Source organism: Balaenoptera physalus (assembly GCF_965194825.1).
Source record: "Balaenoptera physalus genome assembly, chromosome: 3".
Taxonomy (NCBI): Eukaryota; Metazoa; Chordata; class Mammalia; order Artiodactyla; family Balaenopteridae; genus Balaenoptera; species Balaenoptera physalus.
The window spans coordinates 86,581,252-86,594,827 of NC_138890.1; the positions used below are offsets into that span (position 1 = coordinate 86,581,252).

The 13,576-nt window shown below is 36.9% G+C and overlaps 1 protein-coding gene across 5 annotated transcripts in view; it reads right to left on the reverse strand.

Annotated features, from left to right (window-relative positions):
• The window catches only part of CAMK4 (calcium/calmodulin dependent protein kinase IV), a 239,870-nt gene that overhangs the window by 76,111 nt on the left and 150,183 nt on the right, over positions 1 to 13,576 (reverse strand). The window lies entirely within an intron of this gene.

Here is a 13,576-nt window from a genome sequence, read left to right on the forward strand (position 1 = left end):
TATCCAAATAAGGTCCATGCAATTGATTGGTTGATATGTCTCTTATTCTCTTTTTACCTGTAGCTCCTCTCTCCCATTCCCTCACTCACTCTCTCTCACCTGCTTTTCTTTTCCAAATAAATGACTTGCTCTTTTTGTATAGATTTGGGCAAGAAATTATTCTTTGAAATTAAAGTCTTTCCTTTTTTAATTTCAAGAATTTTCCTGAGTTAGAATGTTTCATATTTATTTTCTTCCATTGTTTTGGTTTTCTTCTTTGGGGTATGCAATTACACACATATAAGAGGTTTTCTACTTTATGGACCCAAATAAACAAAATAAGAAATGAAAGAAGAGAAATAACAACAAATACCACAGAGATACAAAAAAAAAAAAAATCATAAGAGAATACCATGAACAGTTAAATGCCAAAAAATTTGACAACCTAGAAGAGACAGAAAATTTTCTAGAAACATACAACCTGTCAAGACTAAATCAGGAAGAAACAGACAATCTGAACAGGCTGATCAGTAGTATTGAAATTGAATTTGTAATAATAATAAAAAAAAAACTCCCAGCAAACATAAGTCCAGGAGCAGACAGCTTCACAGGGGAATTGTAGCAAACATATAAAAGAGAATTAATGTCTATCCTTCTCAGACTATTCCAAAAAATTGAAGAGGAGGGAAAACTCCAAAATTTATTCTCTGAGGCCACCATTACCCTGATACCAAAACGCCAAAGACAATACAAAAAAAGAAAATTATAGGCCAATATTTCTGATGAATATAGATGCAAAAATCCTCAATGAAATATTAGCAAACCAAATTCAACAATATATAAAAAAGGATCATACACTATGATCAAGTGGGATTTATTCCAAGGATGCAAGGATGGTTCAATATTTGCAAATCAATCAATGTGATGCACCACATTAACAAAAGGAAGGATAAAAATCACATGATCATCTCAATAGATGCAGAAAAAGCATTTGACAAAATTCAACATCCATTCATGATAAAAACTCTTCATCAAACTGGGTCTAGAAGGAACATATCTCAAAATAATAAAGGCCATTTAAGACAAACCCATAGCTAACATCATACTCAACAGTGAAAAGCTAAAAGCCTTTCTTCTAAAATCAGGAACAAGACAAGGATGTCCATGCTCTCCACTTCTATTTAACACAGCATTGGAAGTCTTAGCCACAGAAATCCAACAAGAAAAAGAAGTAAAATCATCCAAATTGGGAGGGAAGAGGTAAAACTGTAACTATCTGCAGATGACATGATACTATAATATAGAAAATCCTAAAGTCTCTACAAAAAAACTATAAGAACTAATAAATGAATTCAGGCAAGTTGCAAGATGCAAGATTAATATACAGAAATCTATTGCTTTTCAACACACTAATAATGAACTACCAAAAAGAGAGAGGAAGAAAACAATCCCGTTTAAAATTGTGTCAAAAAGAATAAAATGCCTAGGAATAAACTTAACCAAGGAAGTGAAAGACCTATACTTTGAAAACTATAAAACACTGTTGAAGGAAATTGAAGGTGATACAAAGAAATGAAAAGATATCCCATGTTCTTGGATTGGAAGAATTAATATTGTTAAAATTTCCATACTACCCAAAGCAATCTACAGATTTAATGCAATCTCTATCAAACTACCCATGACATTTTCCACAGGACTAGAATAAATAATCCTAAAATTTCTATGGAACCATAAAAAACCCCAAGTTTTGAAAGCAATCTTGGGAAAAAAGAACAAAGCTGGAGGTATCACGCTCCCTGCCTTCAGACTATATTACAAAGCTACAGTAATCAAAACAGCATGGAACTGGTACAAAAACAGATACATAGATCAATGGAACAGAATAGAGAGCCCAGAAATAAACCTACACACTTATAGTCAATTAATATATGACAAAAGAGGCATGAATATACAATGGAGAAAAGACAGTTCCTTCAATAAGTGGTACTGGGAAAACTGTACAGCTACTTGTAAAAGAATGAGATTAGAACATTTCTTCATGCCATATACAAAAGTAAACTCAAAATGGATTAAAGATATAAGTGTAAGACCTGAAACCATAAAACTCCTAGAAGGGATTGTAAGCAGAACACTCTTTGAAATAAATCATAGCAATATTTTATCAGATCTGTCTCCTGAGCAAAAGAAGTAAAAGCAAAAGTAAGCAAATGGGACCTGATTAAATTTAAAAGCTTTTGCATTGCAAAGGAAACCACTGACAAAATGAAAAGACGACCTACTGAATGGGAGAAAATATTTGTAAATGATATGAACAATAAGGAATTAATATCTAACATATATAAAGAGCTCATACAAGTCAATATCAGAAAAACAAGCAAGCTGATTAAAAAATGGGCAGAAGACCAGAATAGACATTTACCCAAAGAAGACCTACAGATGGCCAACAGGCACATATAAAGATGCTTAACATCACTGATCATCAGAGAAATGCAAATCAGAATCATAGTGAAATATCACTTCACACCTTTCAGAATGGCTATCATAAAAAACCCCACAAATAACAAGTGTTGGCAAGGATGTGGGAAAAAGGGAACTCTTGTGCACTGTTGGTGGGAATGTAAATTGGTGCAACCATACTGGAAAACAGTATAAAAGTTCTTCAAAAAACTGAAAATAGAACTACCATATGATCCAGCAATTTCACTCCTGGGTATATATCCAAAGAAAACAAAAACACTAATTCAAAAAGTTACATGCACCCCAATGTTCACAGCAGAATTATTTACAATGGCCAAGATATGGAAGCAACCTAAGTGCCCATCAATAGATGAATGGATAAAGATGAGGTATATATACATAATGGAATATTACTCAGCCATTTTCATTCACAATTCGATTTTCTCATCCATTCAAATAACTGAGCCAATCCAAATTTAAATGACAGATGCTTTAATTGGGCTTTAGTAGCTGAAACTGCTGAGACACTATACACTTCAAGCTTCTGACGACTTTTAAAATGCCTCCAGTGTACACATGTATATAGGATACTTTTATAACCTCCCTGATGAAAACCTAATATTGAAGTAGCAGCTGAACCCAGAGCCAGCACTTAGTGGTAGAGGCTGCAGGTCTCTCCTCACCATCTTCTTTTGCACTTGGGAAGCACAGCAACATCTGGGTAGAGTTCTAGCTTGGACTTCTGTCTCCTTATCTCTCGGGGTCCATTCCTTAGCACGCTAACTTTTTTTTCTTGTTATGTTTGTATCTTGTTTTTTTGTTTGTGTTGGGCTTTTGTTTTCCCTTTGTGTGTGTGTGGTTTGCAATGATGTACTTGCCTAAACTTTGAATTGCACTTTTTAATAAATATTTGTAACAATTAAAAAAAAATGAATGAAATTCTGCCATTTGCAACAATGTGAATGGACCTAGAGAGAATTATGCTTTGTGAAATAAGTCAGACAGAGAAAGACAAATATTCTAAGCTATCACTTATATGTGAAATCTAAAAAATAAAACTAATGTATATAACAAAACAGAAACAGATTCACAAAGAGAACAAACAAGTTGTTACCAGTGGGGAGAGGGGAGAAGGGAGGGGCACAATAAGGGTAAAGGATTAAAACACAAACTACTATGTATAAAACAGATAAGTAACAAGGATATATTGAACAGTACAGGTAAATATAGCCATTGCTTTGTAATAACTTTAAGTGGAGTATAATCTACAAAAATATTTAATCACTATGTTGTACACCTGAAACTAATATTGTAAAACAAGCATACTTTAAATTTTTCTACTTTTGATTTACATTGTTCTTCTTACTATGATTTTCTTAATTTTAGTTTATTTTGCAATATTAAGTTATAATTTCATCTATTTTGTGGGCATATCCTCCCGACATGCTTTCACTGTCTAAGGGGACCCTATTCTTCTCCTTATTTTCTGTCCTCTTATAATCATTTTGTATTGTAATTAACTGAGCCACATCTCTGCTGTTTATTTTTAAGTTAAATTTGTTTTCTTAACCTTTTGACAGAGTGATAGGTCAGAATATCTATTCTAGTTTCATGGCTCTCGACTTTCTGGTTACTTTCATGAAGCATTCAAAAATTGGACCTCATACTTTCTGAGATCTCTTCTCTACCTGGAACATCATTCCCTTTCCTCTACCATCTCTACTCTGATTACTAAAGTCTCTTTCCAGAAGTTTCTCCTAAACACAGGTTTTTTTTCCCCCCAAAGAGGCTTTAGATATTAATTTCATGAGTTCACAGGGCCTTGACTGCATTAGTCTCTTCAAACCTTACTGTGGGTGTAGCCCTCGCACTTCTCGAAAATTTGCATACCAAAAAGCCCTCAGCTTTCTTCTTATACTGGCCCATCCTGCTCCCAAAGATTTGGAGATTTTAGAGATTTGAGTGTTCTCCTATTCTTAGTTCCATCACATGCTCTCTTGCTTCCTTTGCTTCTTCTTACATAAATGCTAATACCATGTGGCTCTTGCAAACTGTCATTAGTTTGTCCTCATTCACTCATATTTTAGCTTCATGGAGATACCTTGTCATCTGGTTTTGCTATAGATATTGTCAGTGAGGTTTTGGTTTTTTAGTCCTAGTTTCTCTGTCTATTCTTATGGGGATATTTGGGAAGACTGAAAGACTACTTTGTTGTGGTTTCTGTCTTCCCAGAATTTCAAGAGAAAACATAGTTTTGATAGACTGTAGATCACCAACTTGCACAAGATGTTTTCAGCTGACAAAAAGTTGTGGTAAAGACATTTGAAAAAGGTCAATTCAAAACATGAGACACAACAACAAAAAACAATTCTAAAAAATTGTTGACTTTTTGTAATTTTGGATTGAAATTTTTCTTAGATGGTTAGTACCTCAAATAGTATAGTTATTTTTCAGAAAGTACCTTCTTTCTTTAATGTTGCAGCCAGAAGTTTTAAGTTCTCCAAGTAGCTGGTGTTAGAAGCTGAATTTTGAAAATGTTTACAAAATAGGGCATGAACAGAACAGATAGGACAAAATAAAAAAGATGTATTACAAGAAGATACCTTAATGATCATAATTATTAAGATACAGAAAAACTATATTGATGCAAAAATTCCAACGACTTTCTCCTTTCAATTATTTTGAACGTTGCCAAGAAACACAAACTCATCATATTTTTAAAGGATGAAAGATGGAATATCCTTCCTCACCTTTTTATTTCTTGGATACCAGTTACACACCAGGGTCAAATAAAATGTGAAAATAGATTAAAATATTCAGGGAGTTATTATTAATTGGTTCTTAAAAATAAGTTTTCATATGATATTTCCTTAGAATACAAATTTTTCCAACTCATGATTAAGTTACATAATCTACTTACTAAAATTTTAATTGAAATGGTTTCTTGAACTATACTTTCTGAACATTGTTAAATGGAGTATGAGAGAAGGGGAAAAGAAGGACTATTGAGTCAGTGTAAGTTGAGAACTTCGGCTACCATTGCATCATCCTCTGCGTTGCTCTCTAAATGTGGATTCTGTGGTACATCCATCAGCCAACACAAATGTAATTAGTGCGTCCTCTTGTGTGCTGCACCTGCTTGGTTTTCTCCAGTTGTTAAAGGAAGGGAGTTGTTACAAAGATGATGGAAAAGAATGGCTGATAATTAACTTTTTTTTCCATCTCCCATTCTCCCCAGAAGGGGAGAGAATCAATTACCTCCTGCCTGCCATAAACAGTGTGGATTTTCCCATAGTCACTCTTCAAGACTAGAGCTTTACCACAACAGCTTTGTGATACCCCTCCAGGGAATGCTACTCATGGCTTAGTTTATGCAAGAAGTACTCTTCGGGGTTGTTACAGAACCAACTTGCACAACCATGTGCAGCCTTCCTGATGGGAATCCCTCTTTGTCTGTTAAATACACATGAGTTCTTATGAGCCCCTTAGAAAGGAAGTGCTTCAGCCACTAGAATTTCCTCTCTATCATTTGCTTTATTATGAAGTCTCAAGCTTTGACCTAAATATGATATTTATGCATTTTCATTTTGATATAATTTAGGGTTAAATGCCTGTGTTCAGAACATGTCCTTGTGTGAATGTCTAGTGACTGGCTGGATGGAGGAGTGAATTTTCTTGGGAGCTGTTTTCAGGTAGCATAGAGTTAAGACTAGTAGGTGTAAGAAGAATGGTGAAAATTTCATTAATTTTCTATAATATACATGTTAAATTAGTAATATGCTTCATCTAATTAATGGAGAGGATGCATTCTAACAAATATATCCATTCATTTATTTATTCAATAAATATTATGGAATGACCACTATGTGCTGGGCGCTCAGTAGTAAACCAGACATGGCCTCTTCACTCATGGGGTTTCTCTTGGTATGAGTAGACAGACAACAATCAACACAGTGTGATAATGCTGTGATAGAGATATTAGAGAATGGCCTGGGAGCTCCTAGAAAGGGCAGGCAATTTATTCTGGAGGCTATGCAGGGTGAGAAAAGGATTCCAGAGGTAGTTCAGACCTGAAGGATGTACAGAAGTTTTCTAGCTGTAGGGAGAGTGGGAGCTGGGGGTAGGATAGGTGTAGGGGAGGAGTATGGGATTGGAGAGAAGGGAAACTGTTCTAAGAGAAAGGACCAAGACTACGGTGAGGATTAGATTGTGAGGATGGGGTAATGATATTTAATCGATATTTTTAACTGCCTAATGTGAGCCAGGTACTTGCTGGATTTAATAAAGAATAAGATTTGGGTTCTGCCCCAGATGAGACCACAGATAGTAGAGAAATTACTAATAAATACATCATCATAGATGTAATATATGTTATACTAAGGTTTGTACAGCCAAGAAATTTATGAATTTTTTTTGTCAGAAACATCTCTAGAGCAGATGTGTGGGGCAGGAGCACAAATGCAGGTGCCTTCCCCACCTCGTCTCATGTGAACTCTGCACACCATCAGAACTCAACTGTTTCTCTTCCAGGCTCCTTCTGCTAAAAGGAATTTTGTTCCCAGCTGATTTGTTCATCAGAGTGTCACAGGGATAGGTCTCTGAAACTCAGACATTCAATTTAAAATATTTTATAAGTTGAGCCAGGCCATCCATGACTGACTAGGAAGAGCAATAGCAGGGAACTTCTCAAGTTGCAAACGCAGGTTTGTAACTTAGAGCTAAGACTGTAGGTGAAGATATTAGTGACCAAGCAAAGGAAAGTGAAATCGTGCAATCTTTTTCTCTTCATTTAGGTAGCAAGACTACAGCAGATGTGTTTGGTCGATGTCTTCTGCTGGGTATTGTGGGAAAAATTCTTAGCCTTCTCACTAGACTATTGCTTTGATCACCCATGGAGCCTCGCTCCAAGCCTCGCTCCTAGTAGGCGGTCAATAAATATTTGTGGAATCAATACTAATTGTTACGTGAATGGATGCCAGAAAAATTTCAGACTGTGGACATCTGGACAACTCCTTTGCCTATGTTCCTTATCATGTAGAACAAAAGTACTGGACTGGGAAGTGATGCTCACTTGTTGCAAGCACACTGGCCATGGATCCAGAGGGAGAACTGCTGTATGTATTCATGCTTCCCAAAGCAACATGCAACAGGTAGAAACGTGATTGTTGTCCTTAGGAATAAACTCACAGTTACATAGTTTCTATATATTATTGTAATAACATGGATCATTTTAGAAACGTATTTTGAACAAATCAAAGTGATTCAATTCAGCAAAATAGAGTATTTGTTTCATGAGGCAACAAATAACAATTCCTACAAAAAATTTAGTTGAAATTAAAAAAAAAATGCCAATTAAGTTGAACCACATATACACAGTTAAGAGTTTATATAGCTTTATGCAAAATATACTAGTACTTCAATTTTTAGAAGCAACAATACATCCAATCATTATAGGGGTTTTAGAGCCGTAAAAATAAGAGAATAATTTTGGTTGATATTTTTGTCTTTTGTATTTAAACATACTTACCGCTATATTTCTCTTCAGATTTAGTAACTTCCTTTTCATGTTTCTTACATAATAAGAAGGCAGTTAAGATGCTACCAGCACTTTAAGATCATTTTCAAAGGACCAGGGCCATGTAGTTTTTAGCTATGCTGCACAATTTCCTGTTGCTCCATTGTAAGCTGTGCTAAAAATAAAATCTCTCCTAGGATTTTAATCACAACACTGACCCAAAAGTCTGCCCTGGTGTCCCAGTTCCTACAGGTCTCTCAGTCACTAACAGGCCTAGCTACATCTGGAGATCTGGGAAGGAATCACAATGGGGTGTGTTTCCTTCGACTCTCAGGCTGTGATTCTTTGGCCTCAATAGGCGTTATCACTCCAAGACCATGCCTTTTACTTCCACTGTTTGCTATGTTGGCCCACATGCTCTTTCCCACAGTTGGGACTGTTTTTCTTCTCATCATTTTAAACTTGTAGGATGAGAAAACACAGGCAACGCCTATTTCTCTCCAAGGATCTGCTTTAAAATATGACTTTTGTACATTTGCTTCTGTCACCTTAATTGCTGCAAATTGAATTGAGCTCATCTCCAGCCCAGCAGTTAGCACAGGCAATGCAGCTGAAGAGCTCTAATCCAATCATATCCTGAGGCCCTCAGACTTCCTGGCACAAAGATTAAGAGCCCTACTGCTCTCCCCACCAATGGCAGCTTTTTCTTAAATGGAGATCTTATTAGATGACTGTAAGTTTATATGAGAAAGACATTGGTCTGGTGAAAATGTGTACTGAAGGATCAAATGACACAGGGTAAAAGCCCCAAATAATATGAGTTTCAGGAACCAAGTTTTAAGGGCTGCCAGTACATCATTATGCTGCTACATAAAAAACTGTATTTAAATGAATTCCACTGTACCCTGTGTAAATCTACCACTCCTACATAAGCTTCATTCACTGCTTTTTCTTATTACATTCATGTCACCTTTGTCTGTATTGATGCTTTTTCTAAGAACTCTCCCAAAGAGTATTAAATTCATATGCTTTAAAAAAACAGTTTCAAAGGGTACTACTAGCACCTGTTAAATTTGAGAAGCTAGGGAGAGAGTGAGGGAATTGTGGATCATTGTGGGTGCTGGCCAAGGAGTTGACAGTATAGGAGAAAGAGGAGGCCAAATCAAATTGTAGACCTGGCAATGGGCCTAAGGGATTCCCAGTCCAATTCTCTCATACTGTAAATGAAAAGCCTGACCCAAAGATATATAAATTGCCCAAGAGCATAGAGTTTATTCAATCATTCATCTGACAAATATCTAAAAATTGCTTGCTTTCTGTCTAGAACAGCTTCTAAGATGGACATGAAGATACTCATATCTAATCCCCCCGTCAGTGTGCTCTGCTTGGACATCACTTTGCCCTTCCCTCTACCCTTCACCTGCTAATTTTTCTATTTCCCATTTAAGATTCAGCTCAAAAGGCTCTATTAGCTCCCTGAAGTCATTTCTGGCTTAGAAGAGCCCCTTAATTTGTAACCAATGTACTGTGTTTATGCCCCAATTATAGCATTTATCTTCCCCACATGAATCCTTACAGCCAAATTTGTGACCAGTCTCTAGCAAATGCAAAGTATCTTGTGATAGGTTTTTTGTGTACTACTGATTCTTATCTTTATTTTTTTAGTCCCTTGTCATCCTTTATTTTTTTATCTTGTGATAGTGTGGTTGTCTCTATAAGCCTAGTACACTTTTTTGGAGGTGATGGTAGTATTGGAAGTAATATTTGGGTCCATATCACAGTTTACTTTCCCTCTTCTAGACCGTGAGCTACTTGAGGGTGAAGACAACGTCCTCTGGTTAACACGGTGGTGAGAAGAGAATAAAGTGGGTAGTGAATCTGAAATGGCAGAATGAGGCCAGACTATAAGGGGTTTTGTTTGCCATGTTTAGAAGAATTTACTTGAACTAAAAGTAGTGAGTAGGCTTCTGGGCTGATCTGTGATCAAATGAGTGCTTTAAACATAGATGGATGGAAGAGAGTGAAACTAATGCCAGTTAGGAGTCTATTGCAATGGGAAAGAGAAGGTGAAGGCTCAAAAGGACAGAAGCAATGGGAAAGGGGAGAGGGAATGGATTGGAGAGCTGCTCACAGAAAGAATTATGGGGAGGGGGGCAGGGAGAAGTGAGAGGAAGAGGGAGAAATCAGTGATTAGCTTAGCTATTAAGTCAGTTCACAGAGGTAGGGAGGAAAAGCAAGATTGAGAGTTGAGGGAAAGATGCTGAGTTCATTTGAGGACATATTGATTTAGAGGTGCCTATGGGACTTGTAGGTGAAAATGTCTAGCAGATTGTTGAAAATACTGTTTCCATCTCTGCTGAGACAACAGTCACCAATGTGACTGAAGCCACAGGAGAGAATCCAATTTACCTATGGAGAATGTATGAAGAACTTTAGGAAAGGCAGACATTTAAGGGATGAAAAGAGGAAGAGGAACTCAAGAAAGGGATCAAGATAAAGAAAACCAAAAAGTAAGATAAAAACCAAGGGAAAGGGCTTCCCTGGTGGCGCAGTGGTTGAGAATCTGCCTGCCAATGCAGGGGACACGGGTTCGAGCCCTGGTCTGGGAATATCCCACATGCCGCGGAGCAACTAGGCCCGTGAGCCACAACTACTGAGCCTGCACGTCTGGAGCCTGTGCTCTGCAACAAGAGAGGCCACGACGGTGAGAGGTCCGTGCACCGCGATGAAGAGTGGCCCCCGCTTGCCGCAACTAGAGAAAGCCCTCGCACAGAAACGAAGACCCAACACAGCCAAAAATAAATACATAAATTAAAAAAAAAAAAAAAAAACCAAGGGAAAAAGATGCTGTCAAAAACTGTACTAAAGATATGGAGAGATTTAACAAACAATATAAACTAACACAGACCAGATTCTCCAAAAACACACAGCCTCTGGCCTCGGCAGATCCTTAGTGCTTCTGGCAGATCCTTAGTGCTTCTGGAAATTCTTGTCCTTGTCTGTTCTCACATTTCCAAACTTTACCACTTCTTTCCTCAAGTGTTCTATTCCATTCTCTCCCAGCCATTGTTAGGAGATCAATTTCTCTTCAACAATACTGAAAGAATAGAACCTATCAAGTCTGAGCTACTTAAACCTCTTACACTCTCCTCTCCCCCAACACAATCCCATTCCCAGCCCTAGGCAACCACTGCTTTGCTTTCTGTCTCTATAGGTTTGCCCCTTCTGGAAATTCCAGATAAATGGATTCATAAAATATGTAGTCTTTCCTGTCTGGTTTTTTTTTTTTTTTAACTTAGCATAATGTTTTTGAGGTTCATCCATGTTACAGTATATATCAAAAGAACATTCCTTTTCATTGGTGAATGATATTCCATTGTACATTTTATTTGTTCATTTGCCTGTTTATGGACAATATAAGTTATTTTCTCTCCTTGAACACACCCTACTCTGTCTGCAGGCATCCATTTGAGCCTGTTGTGATGCCCCCATGGGACTCTGATCAGGAGTCTCATATCTTTTCCCAACATCCATGAAGGTGTACAAGGCTAACTTGTTAGTTTGTAAGTAGGCTAGAATTATATCCCAGCCCTGATATTAAGTCCTCTTTTTCAAAATTGTTGCGACTATTGTAGGTCCTTTGATTCTTCTGCAGCTTGACTATGCTTCTGAGGAAGAGGGAAACTTTTTTTAAAACAAATCCTTTTAAGTGGCTCTAGATCTTATTCCTTCAGTGTCTTCTCTGGGATGTTCCAAATAAAAGTCCCTCTCACACAGATCTCTCCTGCTTCCCCATCCTGTAGCCTCCTTCCCATCAGCAAATTAATGTGTTACCAGTGTGCCAGCTTAAGATAATAAATAAGCCTCCATTTATCCTGTGTCCCTTTCTACTACCTCACTTTTATTTTTCCCTTTAGAGCCAAGCTTCTGGGAAAAGTAGACTTTAAATCTAGTCCAAATCTAAGTATATGTTTTCTTCATATGTAGCCAGATAAAACTGCATAAGGGAAGATGTATTTAAGATATCCATGGTTGAAAAACAAGTGTGTGTATATATATATATATATATATATATATATATATAAACGTTTAAGTTAAGCCAACACTTAAGCAGAACAAAATGTTACATTACTAATTTGAAGTTTTATTTTTACGTATTAAGAGTACTGGCATTTGCTTACATAGCAGCAGCATGGCATGGTAGAAAAATCATGTTTGGAATCCAACATACTTGAGTCCAGTTTCATTTAATTATTGTTGTTGTAATTATTAGATCCAATGTAAACTGAGTGACCTAATGGTAGTTAACGGAACACTCTGATCCTCAGTTATCTGGTCTACAAAATGTATATATATCAAGGCCTACCTTGTATATGTGTTGCTGTGAGGATTAAATGAGATCATGGTTAGTAAAATGCCCTGCCACTGCTAGGACCCCAAAAGGCACTCACAAATGGCCCTCATTATAGTGACCAATTATCCTTTTAGACAATAAGATTTTATAGGTCTTCACTTTAGACAATTACATTAATGACTAATTTTTGACACAATAGTCTTCACAAATTCAGACGTGTTCTGATTTTGGTTAACGAGAATACCAACCATGACACAACTCCATGGAGACTGGAGAAAAGACCTAAGTTCCATTTCTAGAATCTTTTCCTAATGACAATGTCCTGAAAATTCCATTTACTTCCACCAACAGTAAGAGACCCAGGAATGCTGAAGTAGAAATGACTATTAGGACTGATATACTAGGACTCTGTCAGGTAATTAATGGGGTAAATTCATAATCTGCAAACATAAGCACTACTTCTCCTGCACGCTGATGACTTGTTGTTTGGAAAGAGAATATTTTCACTTTTGGGAAATGAAAAAAAAAAGTTTGTAGTCAGACAGATGTGAGTTTCAGGCCTGACTTTATGACTTATCAATTTCTACAGTTGGTGTTCTTGAAAAAAATGGGGATGATAATGCCTTAGAAAAACATGAAGGGTGATTGAGTGAGTTAAATACATACACAGTTTTGCATAGGACCAACCAATACATCAGGGATTCTCCATAAACACAATAAACAATAGTTTATTCCCTTGGAAATGATTTAAAAGGGGCTAACTGGATTTAATAAGAAAGACAGTGAGGTCTTATGAGGAGGAAGAGTTGGATGAAAAGACACACCAGCTGCCTATTTGGGGAAGATCATTTACCTTGACTCATTCTCAGTTTCCACATCTGTATAGTGGGGACAATGCTCTTCATCTGCTTGCCCCAAAGGGTTGACATAAAAGAGGAAGACACACTAGTGTCTGTGAAAGAACTTGTAAAACCACATGTACTGAATTTTTGCTCTCAGTAATGGTGGGGTAGACAAGCGTACAGGCAAGAACAATGAAAACAAGCTAAATAAAATACATTTTAAAGTATATTTGAAGACATCTCAGAGTTACCAAGGAAGTTAAGGCTTTAGGAGCCAAGATCTAGAAGAGAAGAAAAACCCAGAAAAGCAAACCTGATATCTGATGCCTATGCTTTCCCTTTAAAGGCATTTACTGATTCTAAATCAGTAGCTGATGGGCCATCTCACAGGGTAGAGGGAACAGAAGCTAGCATTTAGGGTCTGTCTGT